General features: G+C 42.6%; 1 long non-coding RNA gene across 2 annotated transcripts in view; it reads left to right on the top strand.

Annotated features, from left to right (window-relative positions):
• LOC146857383 (uncharacterized) overlaps positions 1-19,693 on the top strand; it is a 127,933-nt gene that overhangs the window by 36,149 nt on the left and 72,091 nt on the right. For both annotated transcript variants that reach the window (XR_014979900.1, XR_014979899.1), the window contains exons 2-3: positions 9,623-9,768; positions 19,227-19,306. This is a non-coding gene — a long non-coding RNA (uncharacterized LOC146857383). The remainder of the gene's footprint in view (positions 1-9,622; positions 9,769-19,226; positions 19,307-19,693) is intronic.

Genomic DNA, 19,693 nt, shown 5'->3' with positions numbered 1-19,693 from the left:
TAATGGGAAAATTAAAATTACTGGATGATTCTGAGACTTTGTAGTGAGAGCTGTTTAATACCTAAAAAACATTGCTTGGGAATAACTTTCCCCTTTAAGTCTTCTGCATGTTTCAGAATATAGGACTTGTCTAACATGAGCTGCATAAAAGATGGCACCATTTAAAATGACCATCCGACAGTCTACAAAATAATACCAGTAACTGACAATCCTATTTTAGGGGCATATTTCCAACAAAGTGGCAAAGCGTGTCGTTAAGCCAAGAATGCTAACCACTCTCTGTCACTTTAGAAACACAGGGCTGCACCATATTTACAAGAATATGGTGCAGCCCTGCATTTCCCCCTGCGCTGGGGCTATCTTTAACTGCCTAGCAACAACGCAGGTACCCTTGCACCATAGTGCAGAGGTGCCTGTGTTGAGGGGAAGATTAAGACCGGGGAATACCTGGTCTAAAACAGGCGAAAGAAGAGAAATGCATTATTTCTCCTCATTTTTGCTGTTTCCATGTGTGCTGCAGTCCTTTTTGGGCCACAGCACAAGCCGCAATAAAAAGAATTATAATTCCGACCACCTATGCGGCATCACATCATAATTAGGTGGATGGGACCTCCGACTACTTGTCGGTTGGTCCTAATTCCGCTATGATGTCAGTCAGACACTCGTCCGACCGGCATCGTAATGAACCCCTATATTTTGAAAATAAACCTGACTATATAATCTTTTACAGTTACATTGTTCCCAAATTTCCAGAGTAAGGATATCAAGATAATCTAGTTTGGATTTAGCCATCCTGGTGTTTGTTGGACTCGTCTGGTATAAAGTGACGCTCTTCTAGTCTCTAAAATGGTAGTCAAATCTAATTTGTCCTTCTCTAAGCTACTCTACGACAGAATTTAAGGTATTCCTTACTGATTGAAAAAACACATTTGCAACATTTAAAAGGATCCTCCTGCATTTTCTGCAGTGCTATTGAAATATTAAATTCTCCACTGAGCCTTCTGGCATAACTGTAAATTATTTCACCACAGGATGCTCAAAATCTAACAACGTCCTCATGCACCACAGTGGGACTATATGAATCTGAACACTCTGAAAATTCAGATTTTTTGATGTAATGTGCTATTGGCTTACCATGCATATTTAAGCAAATATTACAAAAAACTGTAGGGTCTAAGCAAGCACAATAAGTTACAATAGCTAGTTGATGACCCTGGTAAACACGTGTGTCAGAGCAGACTGCCTCACCAGGGATGCAGACAGTGTAGACAACCCAAGACTGATTCAAAATGTTGTGCTTCCCCAGAGGTTGGGCGGGTCTTGTAGAGGGAGAAGGAGAGTTAAACACCCTGTCACTTAGGGCTGCTGGGCATTCAGGCATTGAGCTTCTGGGAAGGCAATAGCCCTCTTCCATAGCCAGGGTAGGGGTGATGACCAGACCTTGGTCCTCCGGCCACAAACAATCTTGCAATGAACGGTAACGCAGGGCAACTGAGGATCAGACTAGTTCCCTTGTTTCATAACCCGATGCGCTGCGCTCTGCACATAGTTCAAGCGTCCTGTGCCTCCGCAAACCTTCGCCGTTCACTGGTTTGAATAATAGGGTATCTGTTTGTTTTAGAGTTTATTTTATATGCCAGGGCGCGGGGTATTCTTCACAGGTTCATCGCACGCGTTTTCGGACCTGTGAATAAGAAACTCTCTATTGAAACGTTAGTTGGGACAGGGTGTCCAACCTTTTATAACTCCCACCCCATGTATCTGGACTCTTTGGGGCAGATTTACAAGCAACTTGCGCCACTTTTGCGTCACTTTTCCCATGTTAAAAATTACACAAAAGTGGCACAAGGGGATTGCAAATCTGCCCCTTTGTCTTTTACAAAGACACCTTTGCGAGGGTCATCTACTCTTACTTCCCTTCCTGAGCAACTGCCTGTTTATGGCAGGGCCTCTGTTAGATTAACGGTATGCCGTACATTTACCTACACAATTACTTGGAGCCCTTTTCCCTAAATCCACCCTATCTGCAGATCAGTGAACTCTGGCTTCTTTCCATATTTATGTAATTATTTATTTATTTGTGTATTTATTTATTTATTCATGAGTTTTATAAAGCCTTGTAAGACACACCACAACCACTTTAGTATTCAGATGTACATAGTGGCGGCTGGTGAACTTTAAAAGTGGCGAGGAGTAAATTCTGAAGTCCTTAGAGAATGTTTGGAAGTGGAAATAGTTCTGCCCTTATAATATTTAGGGGAAAAAGGGGAAAATAGGTTATTTACAACACAATTTACACATACATTTGTTAATAAAACTCAGTGGTTCTTAACGGGTTCCTTCGAGTTCTTCTCAAGCTTTACCGTCACTAAGGGGTCTTGAAACTTCCCCAACAAAAGCATCACAAAATGGAGGCAAAATCATGTATTTTGCTGTATTTTGTAATTTAATTTCCTTTAAAAGTAGGTTATATCAATGTTTATTCCAGGCAATAAAGAAAAACCGGGTATGCAAGATCACCCTGGCCTATAGTTCTATCCGGTACCTTCAAAGCAAGTTCTCGGGCATATGTAATGGCTGAGATTCTACATGGAAGGTAGTAGGGTGACCAAGTCAAAGGTTATTCAAATGATAATCTCATAATTAAAGTCCATAGGTAAAACAGCTACACATTCTGACGAGCTCACAAAGCAGTGCTACCCCTCTGTTATGAAGAAATTCCATGACCCGACAGCAAACAAATTACATCACTCCTACGTGCACATGGCTCAGGCAGTGCTGCCTATAACATAATAAAACCTTCATCAATAAAGAGAGTAAAATGACTCTACCCAAAAATGTCACGAATAGGTCACAAAGGTGAGTTCACTTACCAGTGATCAACTACATACATACATACAAGTGCACATACAGTAACACCTGGGTATTTGCACCCACTCGAGTTTGAGATGAATTATGAAAGTCATATGGCTGTGCAAGAATTTACCTGAGTCCTAGACCACACAGAGATTGCTATTAGTCTATGGTCGCCTCAGAAAGATTAAAAATGTGAGTACAGTCTGCTGGAATTCCAAGCTGTGCACTGCACATAGTTCTATACAGCAAACACACTGTTCCACTGAGCCACCTATTGTTACCAAGTCTATAAACGAATATCATTGCTTTCTGCTTTCTTTAACTTTGGCTGCAGGCTACAAAGGAACTCTTATAGGTTCAAATATCTTCCACAAATTGTTTCTCAAGCAGCTAGCCATAAAATATACTCTAATTCAGAAGGAACATGCAATCCTCCAGAGGCCTTTCAGGCAGAGATGCAAATGTGAGGTCTGGAATACATCCCTTGAAAATGTGATTGTAACTTCAAAAGAAAATATTGCATCAAGAGCTATGTGCTTCCACACTTTTCACTCTCACACTTTAACATTTTTCCCATGAAGCACACACACAATGGAGAGTTAGGAATGTATACATCTTAGAACAGTGACATGATTTTGAAAAAGTAGTAGGTAATTCGAAGACCGTTTTTTCACAACACAGGGCCTGATTCACAAAAGTAATCTGAGACAAAATCCTAACTTTACGACTTCCGGTATTCACAGAAGGCATTTAGGAGTATGCTAGTGGTAAAGTTAGGATTTTGTCTCAGTTAAACTTAATTTTGTCTTAAGTTTAATTTAAGACCAAAATTTAAGATTAACTGAGACAAAATCCTAACTTTAGTACTCCTAAATGCCTTTTGTGAATGCCGAAAGTCGTAAAGTTGGGGTTTAGTCTCAGATTACTTTTGTGAATCGGGCACACAGTGTGCGTATTCTTCTTAAACACAGTGGCACACGTTGTAGGCAATCAGGCACGTAGATGTGGACCATAAAACAGTAAACTCAACAACCGCTGTCTAAGGCCACTGTCAGCAAGTGCAATATTTCAATCTTAAAAGGCCATTAGGGTTATTGCTTGAAGAGGAGAGACAGAGTGTGCGTGTGCACAAAAAGGTTGACTACACAGGCCACAGAAAGTGCCTTTTAAAAAAGTTCTCATACACGGCTTTCCGATCCGAGGAGGGACAGTGGTGACTGAAAAACTTGTATGTGAAAGATATCGGGCTTTGCGGCCCCCTCAGTTCATTTTAATGAATTAAAACTCCAACTTTGCTGCTATTATTTAAAGACATGCAATTGTAAAACTAAATGGCGACATAGTGGCAGGAGCCAAAGAACACTATTTAGTTATAGTGGCTTTCACTCTTTGCTACCGGACTGTCTCTCTTGCAATACTTGAACTCTGAGTTAGGCCTTTGTTTCGTCATAACCAGTGCTTTAAATGGGCCGGTACTGTCCGGTATGGAGTACCTGCTTTTTTTTATTTGGAGAAGGAGTGTACCGGCACATCTCAAGAGAGACGTAATACTTTTAATTGGGGAGTACCGACACTTCTGAGAAACAAGCAGGTTCTCTGGCACAGAGTACCTGCGCTTCTATTTTTCCATTTAAAACACTGGTCATAAATGTTGCGGCAAAAGACAATTGCAGTGGCAGTTAGTGTGTTTTATATATAGAAAAAAAGTGAAGAAAGATTGCCGTAAAAAAAAGACTGCAATAAAGGGTGGGGGCAATGTTTATGGCATGCAGGGCTTCAGATTGCAGTGCCAGACCAGGCCTAAGTTTCAACTATAGGATCCAAGGCACCTCATGGGAAACACAGGCTGTAAAGAGGTACGCCCTCCGTCATGACATCACCCGGCCATCGAGATTTGATGCATGCGCAAATGCACGACTGGCCTGCCAGTGCCTGGCTGTCTCACCATGAACCTCGGGCCAACCAGCCAGGTTGTGACGTACTTTAAAAGCAATATTGTAAGAAAATTGAATAATGCATTTTAAGAAACATGCCTGTCTTTCATAGGGGCGGCGCTCCAGTGCCCTAAGATACAATCCCTGCTGTATATACAGAGAAACAAGTTTGTTATAATGCCCAGGGATATTTTGAGCCAAGCCCCCTGCAAAGGAAACATCCTCTATGTCAATCACTGTCCCAAAGGCAATCCTTCAGTCAAATGGACGTCTGAATAATTCAGTTTTGAGGAGTTCCCTGAATTGGAGGTCATTTGTATGTGCCTTCAGGCATCACCTCCCCTGATCCTACGCATCAAAGTCGATATCTGCCCACCTACTAATTTGAAATGTACCTCAGATATTTCTTTCAAGGCTTAGTGGTATGCAGTTTGCTACAATTATAGAATGGATAGAGCATTTGCCAATTCTACTGCTATTTTGCTCAATGGGGAGCCATTATGGTTACCACTCACACATTTTCCTAATAATTATAGTAAGAATTTTGCTGATAACCAAAATACTCAGATCTGAAAACTTTAGTCTTTATCTATTGTTTGAATTATTTGTTATTCTTATGCCTAGACTAGTTATAGCAATTAATATTGTATTCATTCTTTATCCATCAGCTAACTGAAAGAAATCACATTCTTTGTTGAAGGGGATGAGAACCCACTTCAAAGAATAATCACAGTCCTTGTCAGGATGAACCACCAAAGTCACTAAGTAAACCGGTGCTTAACTCTCTGGTGGCTTGGCACAAAAGCAGCCAGGCTTAACTTAGAGGTCATATATAAAGTATTTATGCAGCACTCAAACACTAATAAAGTGAAAACACAATACATAAAAAAATACTCAACCAATTTAGAAAAATAGAGTACATTTTAATAATTAAAATGACACAAAAATGACAAAAGTCAATTCAGTAAAACTGGAGATAAGAGTTTTAAAGATTAAAATAAAAATAGCACCAAAAGCCCCACCTGCGGTTATCTGGTCAAACGTTAAGGTCAACCACGATGAAGTGCGGGTCATTTACAGGGAGCAGCTTCATCAAGATGGAAAGCTCACCTTCTGACTTAGAAGAATTAATGTAGAAAACGTGTTGCCGATGAGTCATAGGTGGGGCAAGCTGCAAGCTGGATCTGAAGCGAGGCTTAACAACTGTGAGTTGCTGAAGAGCTGGGTGCGGTCATGGATGGAGGTTCTCTGTGTCAAGTGGGTACTGCTTGGCGTCGAGTCTGGTGTGGAAGTCAATCGGGTGTAGCTTGACATTGGGTCTGGCAAGGCTGTCGATGGGGCACTACTTGGCGTTGAATTCAGTGAAGACATCAATGAAGGGATCAGTGTTGATGTTCGGTTTGGAATCTTGTGAGGCTTCCAGTTAGAAAAGGAGGAGTACACTCTGACCACAACCAAGGGCCTAGGACCTTAGGGATACTATTTGGGGTCAGAACTCACTCCCACAGAGACCAGCAGAGGAGATCATGTCAAGTCCACTTGGCACTAGACAGCTGGAAAGCAGGAAAAAGCATCTAAACGTTTGTTCTGTCCCTGTAGTTCAAACAGGTCAGCCATGTGACTATTGGAGTCACTTCTGGGGTCCTGGGTTCAAGGTAAGCCGGCAGCAATGCAATAAAGAACCTCTTGGCAACCAATTGATTTTCATGTAATTACAAAATATAGGCCATGTATGAACAGAATACTTGCCATATTTGTTATGCTTTTTATTTATTATCCTTTATTATTTTTGTAACAGGTATATCAATTACAAATTCTATCCCTTAAAGTGCATCTGTCATATAAATATTATTATAAAAAAGGAAGGAACATCCATGTTAGACCTGGCACATTGGCGTGAGTCTCCCTTCCATTTTTCGCTGTGCCTCATATTTTTTTTGCTGGTGTTAGTTGCTCAGGGCACTGTGCCACTGCTGTCCAGTGCCACAGTGCAAGTGCTCCCTTTTGTAAATTAATGTATGATTTGTGATTCCATGATTGGTTGGTTTGGTTTACCTGTCAGACCCTAGTCCAGTGCACCAGGAGTGCCCAGGGCTTGTAATCCAAATACTGCGGGTGGGCTTGCAGCACTGGTTGTGCCACCCACAGAAGCAGCCTGTAAACATGTGTCTAAGGTCTGCCATTGCAGAGCCTGCGTGCAGTCTGGTACTGTCATGCTGACTGGGCAAGTGCACCCACTTGCCAGTCCCTAAACCTTTCCTTTTCTTCATATCAAACACCCCTATGGTAGGCCCAAGGGCAGGGTGCATTGTAATGATAAGGTAGGACATGCCCTGGTGTGTGTGGCATGTTCTAATAGTGAATAACAGCCGTTTTCGTTTTTCACTATTGCAACTAAGGCTACCTGTTCTCCATAGGCCAGAATGGGCAGTTTGGTTATTACATCTTATAATCCTAACTGACTCAGAGAACATGGTAGAAATTCGAATTTAGTATGCCTGAACTAAGGATGATAAAATACATCTTTAGTGAAGTTGGTTTTAACATTCTGTGTTTGAAAATGCCACTTTTAGAAAGTAGGCATTTTCTTGTTTAACCATTCAAACCTGCTTCTGCTAGGCTGTGTGTATTCCTTTGTCTGGAGTTTGAGTGACAGGGCAGGGGAATTCCAGGAGACAGGGTGAGGTGTCCCAGCGGTGAATAGAGAGATCTGCATCCAGATGGGTGGGAGGAGTTTCACCTGGGACCTGAATAGGGCTGTGCCTGCCTTCCACAATGCTGGCTCCACCTCCTGGGGAGCGGCTGATGTCTCTGCCCTGCACAGTGAATGAAGAGAAGGAATCCTGTCAACAAAGTGCTCCAGTGCTGTACTTGCCTTCCACAATGCTGGCTCCACCTCCTAGGGAGCGGCTGATGTTTCTGCCCTGCACTGTGAAAGGAAAGGAGAAGTCTGGTAAACAGAGTGCTCAGGAACTGGTTTGGACTGGGCAAAGGCCCCTCTGCCTTCAGAGGACAAAGGATTTCTGGGTATACATATTGGGACCCTGATCCCAAGAATTTAGATCACTTTGGGAAAACAAGAAGAACCTCTCCCTGAAACTGGGAGATTGGCCTGCAGTGGTTGCCTTACTGCCAAAGAGAGGAGAAAGGAACTTTGTGTGTACTTTTGCTCAACTTGTGAAGGATCTCCAAGGGCTTGGAAAAGAGCTTGCCTCCTGCTGAAGTCTCAGGAACATCAGACTTCACCCCCCAGCTCCCCAGAGTTCTTTGGAAGTGCCTGCTGCTGTTGTTGGGCCTTCTGAGGGACTGCGTGTCGCAAGGAGCTGGAAGCGCGACTCAAGAAGGAGAAGCGTGCCGCCGTCTGAGCTGTTGTCGTCGAATCTCGTAAAGTGTGTCGCCGCTGCAGCATCGCATCGAGGGGAGGCGTCTCGCATCATCCAGGAAGTGTCTCGCAACGCCGAAGAAGCGTGTCGCCATTGCGGCCATCGTGGCTGACGCATTGCACTGCATCAAGAGAAGAGTCTCGCATCAAGGAAGAAGCGTGTCGCCATCGCAGCCATCGTAGTTGTCGCATTGCACCGCATCAAGAAAAGCGCCTCGCATCCACAGAGAAGCATGCCGCCGTCGGAGCTGCTGTCGTCGCATCGCGTAAAGGGGTGTCACCGCTGCAACATCGCATCGAGAGGAAGCGTCTCGCAAACGTCGGAGAAGAGTGTCGCTGCCAAGGCCGCTGTAAAGTGTGTCGCCGCTGCAGCTGAAAGCATCGAGTCGAGTCTTCTCGCAACATCGGAGAAGCGTATCGCATCTGGAAGATCTTCACGTCTTTATTTCTTTGCACCAAAAACTTAATCGAATCAACATCGTTGCAACACTTTCGTTGCCCTGTGTGTCGCATCTAAAAGGTACATTGACTTAAAGTGTCGCATTTAAGAACTTAGGAGAACTAAGCAAAATTCAACCATCTAAAAGTAACAGTCTTGTGTGTTTTTGTCGTTTAATGGTCTTGTGGTAAATCTATATAAAGAATACTTATTTTTTATATAAAACCTGTGTGGTGTCCATCTGTAGTGTTGTCAGTTTGTCACTCGGTTACTGTATGTGTTCACAAATGCTTTACACACTGCCACTGAGATAAGCCTGTCTGCTCGTGCCAAGCTACTAAGGGGATGAGCAGGGGTTATTTTAGGAGTGTACCCCCTTACCCTGGCTAGAGGCGAGGGTCCCTATTTGTCACAAGTACATACGTGTGCCAACTAGAGACCCCCAAGTCTAACAATCCACAACACATCTAATGTAACAAATACGTTCACAACATGGAATGAATATGGGAAATCAACACTTCAATGTGTGATACAATGACAGAACACATATTACATCACCAATAAAGTGCAAACATAACATCTCATACAGTAAATATACAATTCATAAAGTATATACAGGTTAAAATCTCAATGTAGAATCAGTAAATTGATCTCTGGAGATTAACATTCATCTGTTTCGTAATACATCAAAGATTGTAATCACTCTTCTATGCATGTTTTGGTGTGAAACCACACCATATTCAGGAAGAGCCACAGATCAAAATGTTGTGAAAACCCTATGCTCTCTGACTACAAGGTGTTGTATAGAAAGGGGCGAAAATAAATTGCTGTAACGAGTTGTCCGGCTGTGCTGTAATTTAATGTAGAACTGGTAATCAATTGGAGGTTCCTGTAAAACTCGCATTGTGGTTTAATGAGGATATTTTGTAGATAATGCTATGTGTACCGTGCTCCTTAGAGGATGGATGGAAACAACGTGTTATTTTCTTTTTATTTCTTCTGTTTTAACAGCTTAAACCATAACTATTATACATCAAATCAATACAGGACGTGTACCAACATCTGAACAACCTCGTCCCTGACTTGGCATCTTCTCGTGATTATACTGTGTGGCCACAAAGAGCAGCCAAACCTCCGAGATCAGTATACCCCAAAAGGTAAGCAGGTCCAGTCAGGATTTGGAGAGCAGGGTAGTCCTTTTTGTGATCTTTATAGGTCCTGGAGTGTTCTGAAAATGGAACCAGGATGCCATTTTTATGCCCAGTGCTAGCCTAAGGTGGGGAAAACTCCTGGCTACTGCCTAACCAATGGTCTGCAACTTCCTAGGGGTGACCCTACCCCCGTTTGCATCACCTCCTTGTGTTGTACTGTACACTATCCCACAGTGCGCTTCTCCACCTAAATCTAATCTGGAAGAACTCTACTTCCCTTGGTTGAGTTCCCTGTGTCTACTCAGAGGTGTGGCTATGATAATGGTCAAACCCTGCTTTGTAGTCACTCTAAACCAGTTTGGGTGCAGCTCTCACCTCCCACCTCCCACAGGGTTTGAGGCCAAGCTGATTAAGATTAAAAAGGAGGCAGGACTAGGTGTGAGCTACATCTCTCAGTGACAGGGGAGGCACTCTTTGAAGCTCAGGTAGGTGCTGGGCACAACCCCCTAGGTCATACTGCTCAAGTAAAAAAACACTTCTCCACACCCAAGCATTTGGTCCACTGTCTACAGCAATCCACATCTCAATACAGGGGAGTCATTCATCTATCAGGTCACACTGGACACTGGCAGAGAGGCACATGTGGTTTCGGCAGGAACATGAAATGTCATTGAATAATTTTTCTAGCTGCTCCCCGCCTGAAATTAAACATTATAAGTTGTCGTACAGTAACATTGTTTTTTACTTACGGGAGAGTCAGCCTTGCTGCAGTGGAAATGACTTTGGAGGTTTTACTCTGCCAGGACATCTAAAACTTTATATATACATGTCCTTCTTTTTAAATACCATTCACCCTGATTTAGGGGCATTTAGGGCCTACTTTAGGGACAACTTATCAAAAAGGAAGGTTTAGACCTGGCAAAAGGGTTATTTTCTCATGGCGAAATAGCAATTTGAAACTAACCACGCAGACTTGTACAGTGCTACTTTAGTGAGTGCCACAATGAATGCTGCAGTCCACTTGGCAACTATCAATATACAGGCCCTGGGTACAAGTTGTACCATATACTAGAGTTTTAAGAGTAAATTAAATGTGCCAATTTTATCATCTTTAAAAAGGAGTGCACAAGAACTTTTCCACTGGTTAGCAGGAGTAAAGAGGGCAGAGTCTTGTGGCCAACAAAATGGATTGCGGTTTAGACTGCAAAAATATGGGGAATATCAAGCAAATGATGGCCAAGTGCCTGGATACCCTCTTGGGTGATTAGTGTGCTTTACATATCAATATAACATAAACATCTCCATTGGTTTATCACTATTATGTTGTGACTATGGTCATAGAGTTATTATTTTACATATTATAGGATTTTTGTGCCCCATGATATTGTGCTTTACATTTCTACACCTCTGCCTCCCCCTGTATCCTTCTCCGTTTCTCCCTTTTTCCCTTTAGAATGTTTTAAAACAACTTTTAATGTATGATTTTTTTGTATGGGAACTCAGTTTACTTGTTTATTAAAGCTTTTAAACTGAAAAAAGTTAATAAACTGGAGTACAGGGCTCAAGGCGTGGCTGAATGTAGCATACTGTGTGAAGTGCAAGAGTACTGGGCACAGAGCATGGTGTGTGGCCATTCCTAACATAATTGTTCAAAGTACATGGTAAGTATACACTGCTGGTGGGGTGTGCTGGGAACTGATCACGGGTCACACCCTGTGTCCCAATGAACACTGGATGCAGAGATACTGGCCACAGACTGTGCCTGGTGCCCACTGTGCATAGAAGTAAACAGTGCTAAGCAGGCGCTAGTGGCAGGGGTACCCAGCAGAAAAAAATGGCTAAAACGCATGCTTTATGCCCAGTGCACATTCAACATGGGAACTGGCCAAGGACAATGAGAGCTGGATATATGCCTTGGCCGTACTAGGGGCAAAATGCATCCTATGCATGTGTAGCATTACTAAACAAAAGACATTTACTTAAAACCATTTATTACAGGGAAGTTATTGTTGGCTACCAAGAACCCAGATCAACAGAGCAGGCTATAAAAACATAAATTGCTTTAAAATACTCCGATAGAATTGACATTATGGTTACTACCAAAACCTCAAAAAAATAACATTTGCCAGTTATCTTGAGTTACCGAACTATGGGCCAGAGGTACAACCTCCATTTTGCGAGTCGCAAACTGTGACGTTTTGCGATTTGCAATTTGCGACTCGCAAAATGGAGTGTTTCAGACACTGTTTGCGATTCCTAATGGGGTCGCAAATCACCTGCCTCATCAATATTCATGAGGCAGGACGCAATTTGTGGCCTATTGGGAATGGCCAGCACTCGCAGGGATGGTGGCCTGCTGGGGTCAGCATACCACCATGTCTGTGATTGCTTTTTCAATCAAGCAGTATTTTGTTGTTAAATGCAGCCCGTTTTTGTTAAAGGAAAACAGAATGCTTTTAAAAAAGAAAAACAAAACGTTTCTGTTTCATTTTTTTAAGAGTAGGCAGTGGTTTGCGAGTGGCTTAACACCTACTTGATGCAGGTGGTAAACTGTGAGTGTTTTACAACTGCAAATGCATTTGCAAAACAATGGTACATACCATTCTGACTCGCTATTAGGAAGGGACGTCCTTGGCATGCCCCTTCCTAACAGTGACAGCAAAATAGCATTTGTACACAACACCACCCTTTTTTGCGGTCGCAAACAGGCTGATTGCCTGTTTATGACTGCAAAAAACAGTCGTACATCTGGCCCTATAACCCTGCTGCCATGCCCTCGTCACGTGCTCACATTTAACATTACAAATGGTTTAACACATGACATCAAATATAACTTAATCAGTGAGATCACATACGACAACATTGAAACTGTCATATGTGTTCTAGATTCCCAAATACATCTCTCTCTCTCTCCCTCTCTCTCCCCCCTCTCTCTCTCTCTCTCTCTCTCTCCCCCTCTCTCTCTCTCTCCCCCTCTCTCTCGCTCTCTCTCTCTCCCTCTCTCTCTCTCCCCCTCTCTCTCTCTCTCGCAAAACACACCGATTCACTCATGGTTGCCCCACTATCAAAAACATTGACGCTCGCAAACTAATATTGCCAACAAAGGGAATACATTTATAAGCGGCTCATCACCAGAGGCAACTGCCCAACCCCCAGAAAAATGCAAAAACGAAAAAAGGTACAGATTTACTGTATGGAGTTGTCCATGGTGTAAATCACAGCTAGAGCACAATGTGAGAGCTCCCAAGATATTGTCCTTCCCCATTTTTAAAGAAAATTCACCGAAAGAAGGAACAAGGGCCGTGGACCTGCAAAAGTCCCAGAAGACGGCAGAACTGTCTAAATCTCAAACAGCTGCTCCTAGACATGGGAGTAAATTGCTCTGTTTAACAGCCGCGCCGAAACAGCATCCCTGGTAATATGTCCGATCTGTCTGGCTGAAGTCTTTGGAGGGAGCCCGAATAAGCAATGCTTAGGATCCAATTCCACCTAAAACTGTGTTAAAATAACATTTGAAGGGCTCGATTCACAAAGGAATATTTGGCTGTAAATGTAAGTTAATGTCCAAATGCAACTTTTTCACCTTCTGCATGGAATTTGCAAAAGAATTCCTGGAAGATGTAGATAGCTTTACTACTGATGATTTTTCCGCCAGGAGTGTCGAGAAATCTGCTGCAGGAAATCCCATTCAAGGATGGGGTAGGATGTGGTTTGCGTTCCAGGTTTGTGAATGCCCATAAACATGTGGGCAACTGAAATCTGACCAATTCTCGCCCTGGAAAAAGGTGACATGGAAAGGGAACAAATAACCCCCAGATTATCTAGTGGTGGAGGGGAGTGGTTTTCTCGATGGGGAAAATGTTTTTCCTGTGGCGAAAAAAATAGTTGGGTTTGTATAGCTGGCAGCCTCGCCAACTGTGCAAAATGAAGTATAACTCTGCATATCCCTTACGGAATTATATGCTATGTGCAATTCCGCACATGGGTAATAAGTAGCCTTAAGAAAGTCACACTTCAGGTGCAATAGTGTACCTGGAGACCTGCACCTGGTGTGGCTTTCCTCTCTTACTACACAGGCTTTGTGGATAGCAAAAACGTGTAAAACGTATATTTAGGCCCTGAACCATCGAAATCTGCTCGTATTCTTAGCCTTTCTTGGTTTAGGCATTTCATACCTAAACATCAAGAAAAGGCCACCAATAGAAAAGAAGTTTAGAAACAGGAAATCAATTAATCAAGTGTAAGTGAAATATTGTAGGCTAATGAAACAAGCATTTGCAATGCAATCGGTCTCGCTGTTTGGACCTTGGAAGCATTCGGTGATGCAGCGCATTATCGCACATTACTGTAACATAGCCTTGTCCACATGTATTTTCAGCACAATGACATCCCCAGCTGACAGTAAACACCACACCACAGGGAAGACCCGACGATTTCCGGTGATTATTATGTATATGTTTTTAATCATAGAAGCACGAGTAAAAGCAAGCACTGATAATGTCTACTTGCCTTTCCATGTTGTGATGCGGGAACATGCACTGGAATGCATTTTTTAACCCGTTATGTCATGGCGATTCGCATCTAGAAGAGGGCCTGAATGTTCCCCCTCTTTGAAATAACAACACAGACGGTTATATCACTGCAGTTGTTTTCAATAAACTCGATTAATTTAATTTATCGAATCATTTGGCCAAGTGGGGAAGTAGAGTAGTTAGTACTATAACTCTATTGCAGTGGCGGCTCCTTGAGGGAGTGCTGCAGGGCGGTGAGGCGGGGGAGGGGCAGGGTAGGAGGTAGTAAACTCCGGCATACAGCCGAGAGGAGTTCGGTATATAAATAAATAAATAAAACGAATTACATTCCGCGCGCCGCATCACCCTCCCTCGAGGAGCCACCACTGCTCTATTGTTTTGTTGTGAGGGAAGTGCTCGGTAAAAGGAATCCCAGTGGTCATGAGCAGGGCTGAGCTGAAAAACTTCCTGAGTAGTGCAGCGGCCAAGCATAAAACAAAAAAAGAAAGAACGGCTCGCGAATCACAGCCATGGACACTGCGCTAACGAAGTCCAAAAAACAAATACTTTAGGTAAAAACGATTGCTGAGCCAGATTATATATTTTTAAAAGAAAAACTGGCATTTAAATAAGGGAGTCGGAGGGTCGATAAACAAACTGACGTAGCAGCGAAGTGTTAATAAATAAAAATGAAATTCGCAAAACGAAAACATTCCATAAAGCTCCCATTGTCTGTCCTCCTCGTGCCTACCAAAACAAGCAGACTACATGAACTAAAGAAAACAAAAACAGAAAAAGAAGTGCAAAAATGTGATGAGCCCTGGGCCATGTGGAGGGCCCTGGTCCAACTTGCCTCTCGTGAGGCAGGTGAAGATAGCACTGCCCGGAGCTGGAAATCGAAAGAAGAAACAAACAAAGGACTACAGAAGGATGCACATCGATGCTGCACTCCTAAAATGTAAGCCATGTTGACTCAACAAACATGAAATGTGCATCTGTAAAGTGATGGCCGACCAGGAGGAACCGTGAACGCTTTGTGATGACCGACCCAAAAGAACAATGAGCAAAATTGCGTGGAAGGGAACCAAGCACCAAAAGGAAGGATGATTACAATGAATGCACCAATAAAAAAGGCAGCATTTCTGAATGGCATAGCAAAAAACGAATGGTAATGATGGGCATGTCAAAAGCCCACAGAGGAGATACAACATGTCTTGCAGACAGAGCATGCGCACAGCCTAGGCTTGACCTAAAAATGGATGAATAATTAATTGCACAACAGAGAGAATACATTTATTACACATTTTTATACATTGATCTGCCTTACTGATGCCAGACAGTTGTTTTCATTGTGAAGTTAACTGATTCATTTTACTCCCATTTAGGCAAGGAAAGAGCTGAACACATGTTGGTTGTAACCTCTGATGTGTTGTTAGTGTGTTGCAGTTGAAGACACACCACATGCTAATCGTTTCTTCTCCCCGGAAGGGTCTACTGCCTACTACTTTACTTTGTTACTGATTAGGAGGAAATAACCACCAATACACCTACTCCCCTGTATTCAAGTGGTGCATAGCTAGCAGGAGCTCTCTTTGCATAGTGATGGTGCGGTGAGTTTTCACCCACAACCCTTTCCATTTCTAGTAACCAGGATAGAGCTTTCCTTCTAAAATGAAACCCTGTAAGGCCAATAACAATTACAAGTCAACCATGAAGGTTACCTTTTTCTTTTAGGACTGACATGCTTAGGGATCTTAAGCCAATTCTTGCTACCACGGAAGCATCATAGCTGCAGCACAATTTGGTCTCCGCGCTACAACCACTAAGCCATGAAGATTTAGTCTCACTTTTTGTGACTTGTCAGTATTCAGCATCCCCACCGTTTAGCACGGTCTTGGTTAGGTTCACCCACCTCTAGAACTCATTAAATCCAGATCAGTGGCGTAACGAAACGTGAGGGGGCACCCCTACGAGGTACATGGAGAGCCCCCACTCTGGATTTAATCAGGAGCTCTCAGGCCAGAGTACTGTGCTGAAGGAGCCCCCTGCACCGCGGGGGCTGCAGGGGCCTGTGTTATGGTACTGACCCAGATCTGAGGAATCAGCTGAACCCAACATTCTAATAAAAATAAAATCCAGCCTAGCATCTTTATGGGGGCAGTTCCTCCTTTCCTGTTATCCCTGGAACTACTCAGTATAAACATTATGGGGACTAGCTTCAGAATCCAAGGTTTCGCACCTTCCACCGGCTGGAAAGAAAGGGTAGAGCAGCTGATAACTCACTAGTGCTACGAAGCTACGAAGTGGCCCTTGTCACAACCTAGCGCCCTGCAAAATAAAATAAATAAGCAGCATCTACATTCTGTTGCTGCTCCTATCATTCCATTTTCATCACTGTCTCACCCTGCCTATTCTAACTAATATCACCAGCAGTTAACGGTGTTCGTGCTGTAGAAGCAGAGTGTGAAGTGCACCCACTAGTGTGTCACGACTCCACTTCATATTGTGTCTTGTCCAACAGAAAGCCACACATTGGATCTTATGGCCACAGAAATAGGTTGCCCTTTCATCAGATTGTAATATATTCTTGGAAAGAGCAGATGGATTGGAGATCTCTAAGTGTCCACTAATACAAAATGCAGAGGGTTGTCTTGTACAGTAAACAGCATAGTAACTGGGAGGAGAATGTGCGCGTCACACGAAAAGCGCCTTCACCTTTGAATTATTTTTCATTGCAGTGTCATGATTGGCGTGAGGACTATGACTTTACTTTTTGGGCGCTAGTTTTCGGTTTCTTGCAGGTGATTTGCCAATAACATACGCGGCGCACCACAAAGCCAACTGAAGCTCTTTGTCAAGGATGATCATCTGAGAATCAAAGCAGAGCCAGCATCCGGGGCCTACACCCTGTTCATAGATTCACATAGAAAGAGAAAGAGCTAAGCAAGTATATATTGCCTGATGGGAGTGTATATCTTTGGTGTTTTCTGTGATATCTGTTTCTGTGTGTCTTTGGTGTACACGTCAAGCGCTATTTGATAAAGACTGACCCAGACATTTAGTAACAAAAAAACTGTATGGCACACGGATTAAAATATTTCTCACTTTAAAAAAAAAAGAGTTGATAGGCCAGTCCATTTATAATTCCTCTAATGCTGCTCATATGAAAATAGGAATGCATGTACATTTGAGTGCCCACCCGGTAAATAAGTATACACCCCGACTCACTCTAACAGAAGCAAGCCTCTGCATTGGTCGACAGAAATGAATGAAACATGTCCATGAAAAGTATGCATTCCCCTTTCATTGACAGCACAAGAGTTGGTTGCATGAACCCTCCTCGTGCGTGCCTCACCATATGCACACAAAGAAATGCACTGTCCAACCCCCACAACTTAAAAATGTAAACAGAGTAACCACCAGAGACCATTGGGTACAAAGTAAGACAGAGCAGCTATAGACCTGACCACAAGATTACACTATTGCTTGTCCAGGCAAACCCTACAGCTATTAAACTACCACAACCCCCAGAAAGAACCACAAACAGCAGAAACGGTATTTCATTGCATATTCTAAGACCAACGACAATTGTTTTGCCATTGTTTTCAATGTCTGTCACCCGCTTCCTCACAGATAAACTGAAATAGAAAATCTGTTTCAGAATATATTTCGATACTAAATGTCTAATCCAATTATTTGAAAATGTTTTACCAATTAAGTTACTCATTAAACTATTATTCTTACAACAAAATTGCCAGACTCGTGACTTATTTACAACACGTAAAAGTTATTGATGCATAAAATGGGCATTATTGGGGGATATTTGCCTGAGAGTGTACTCATACTGAATAAAACGACCCCTCCTTTAAATAGACCACATCCCCGACACTGCACCTGCTCGTCGACTAAAGATTTATCCTGCTATGCATTTTTTGGTTCTGTTCCCCCTAATCCAAATCCTTTTTATCAACACCGCTCCCAATCCTGCCCTCCCCTAAATCCAGCTTTAACCCTGTGCATGTGTGGGAGAACGCGGCTGAAAATGCACCACTTAATCGTTTCTGCACGATGTTATCACAGTGCTGCAATTACTTCCCTGCCTCCTTATATATTTATGACAATTTGTACCACACACTCTTCAAATTGAATCATCTCAAGGCGCCGTTTTGAGTATGCTTAATTTGCAGTGCTGTAATACCGTGATACCATGTATATATAAATATATGCATTTGATTCATAATGGGCTCAGTGATGCCAGCGCGGATTCTGTTAATAATTTAATATTGTAAATCACGGGGTGCAATTAGGAAAGGCAGTACTGTAGATTTAAGAATGTGTAGCAGCTGATCACTGTCTTTAGTTCCTGCTGAGTAAGAGGCTGGCGGAATTCTGCTACTTTATCTATTTATTTTACTTTTTTCTTCATTTATTTTACTCCCACCTTTCTTCTCCATTGAATCCAGCATTTAGGGACAGTTACTAGGGACAGCTCTGCTAAGCTGGGGCACAATTTACTTGCTTCTTATTGGCTGGTGCTATAGACCATGCAGCATGTTTGTAGTCTGTCTTCTGTCTTGGCGGCTGTGTGCCTTCTCTTGACTGAGGTAGTAGCATGCCGCATCGCTGATGATTAGGGGTGGGCGGAATTTGAGTAGTAGCGCTACGCAAAGCTCTGCGAAATGGTAAAAAATCTCCGCGAACAGGCAGAGTTCCGCCTGTTCGCGGCGCTTTTTTCCTGTTCGCGAATGCTGTTTGCGTGCTCGGTGGGGAAATACCCAAATTCCACAAATTACGCGAGCGGAACGGAATTTACCGCCCAGGCCTACTGATGATAACCCATTGGGTCACAAAGGTGAGAGGTGGTAACAGCCTAGTAAAATATGTTTTTTGAACAGACTAACCTATGAAAAGTAACCTGACACTTACAAATATCATATTGTCATTTCTTTACAGATTTGAGCAGCGAATTACTGAACTGCCCTGTGTCAATCCAGACCACTATTGGAACATCTGGATGTAGACAATTTGCCTTAGTAAGTTGCATTTTTTGGTGGATAATTAGTTGGAGCAAGATTGGTGAAAGGGTTACTTCTTTTCAGATATACTTAAAAAAGAATTGTCTATGATTTCAATTAATTTGTGGCGAATCACTGACTATTTACAGGGACCTGGTATGACCGTATAGAAATACTGTCTAACTGTACCTTAAGGGTGAGTTGTTAAATGAATTGCAACACATAAAGTTGATATCTTTTAAATTTGTATTGTAGAAGAATTATGTTATTTACCTACCCTAATAATAGTTCTGAGCCTTTATGTTTACAGACCCTGGTTAGAATCATCTGACAAAATACGAATTATCCTGCTAATACCTAATTTCACAATATTGTATTATATGATGACGCTTCTTTTATAAGCGT

This window comes from Triturus cristatus, chromosome 3_2, assembly GCF_964204655.1.
Source record: "Triturus cristatus chromosome 3_2, aTriCri1.1, whole genome shotgun sequence".
NCBI lineage: Eukaryota > Metazoa > Chordata > Amphibia > Caudata > Salamandridae > Triturus > Triturus cristatus.
Note: the sequence above shows the minus strand (reverse complement) of the source record. Positions and strands in the feature narration are given on the sequence as shown.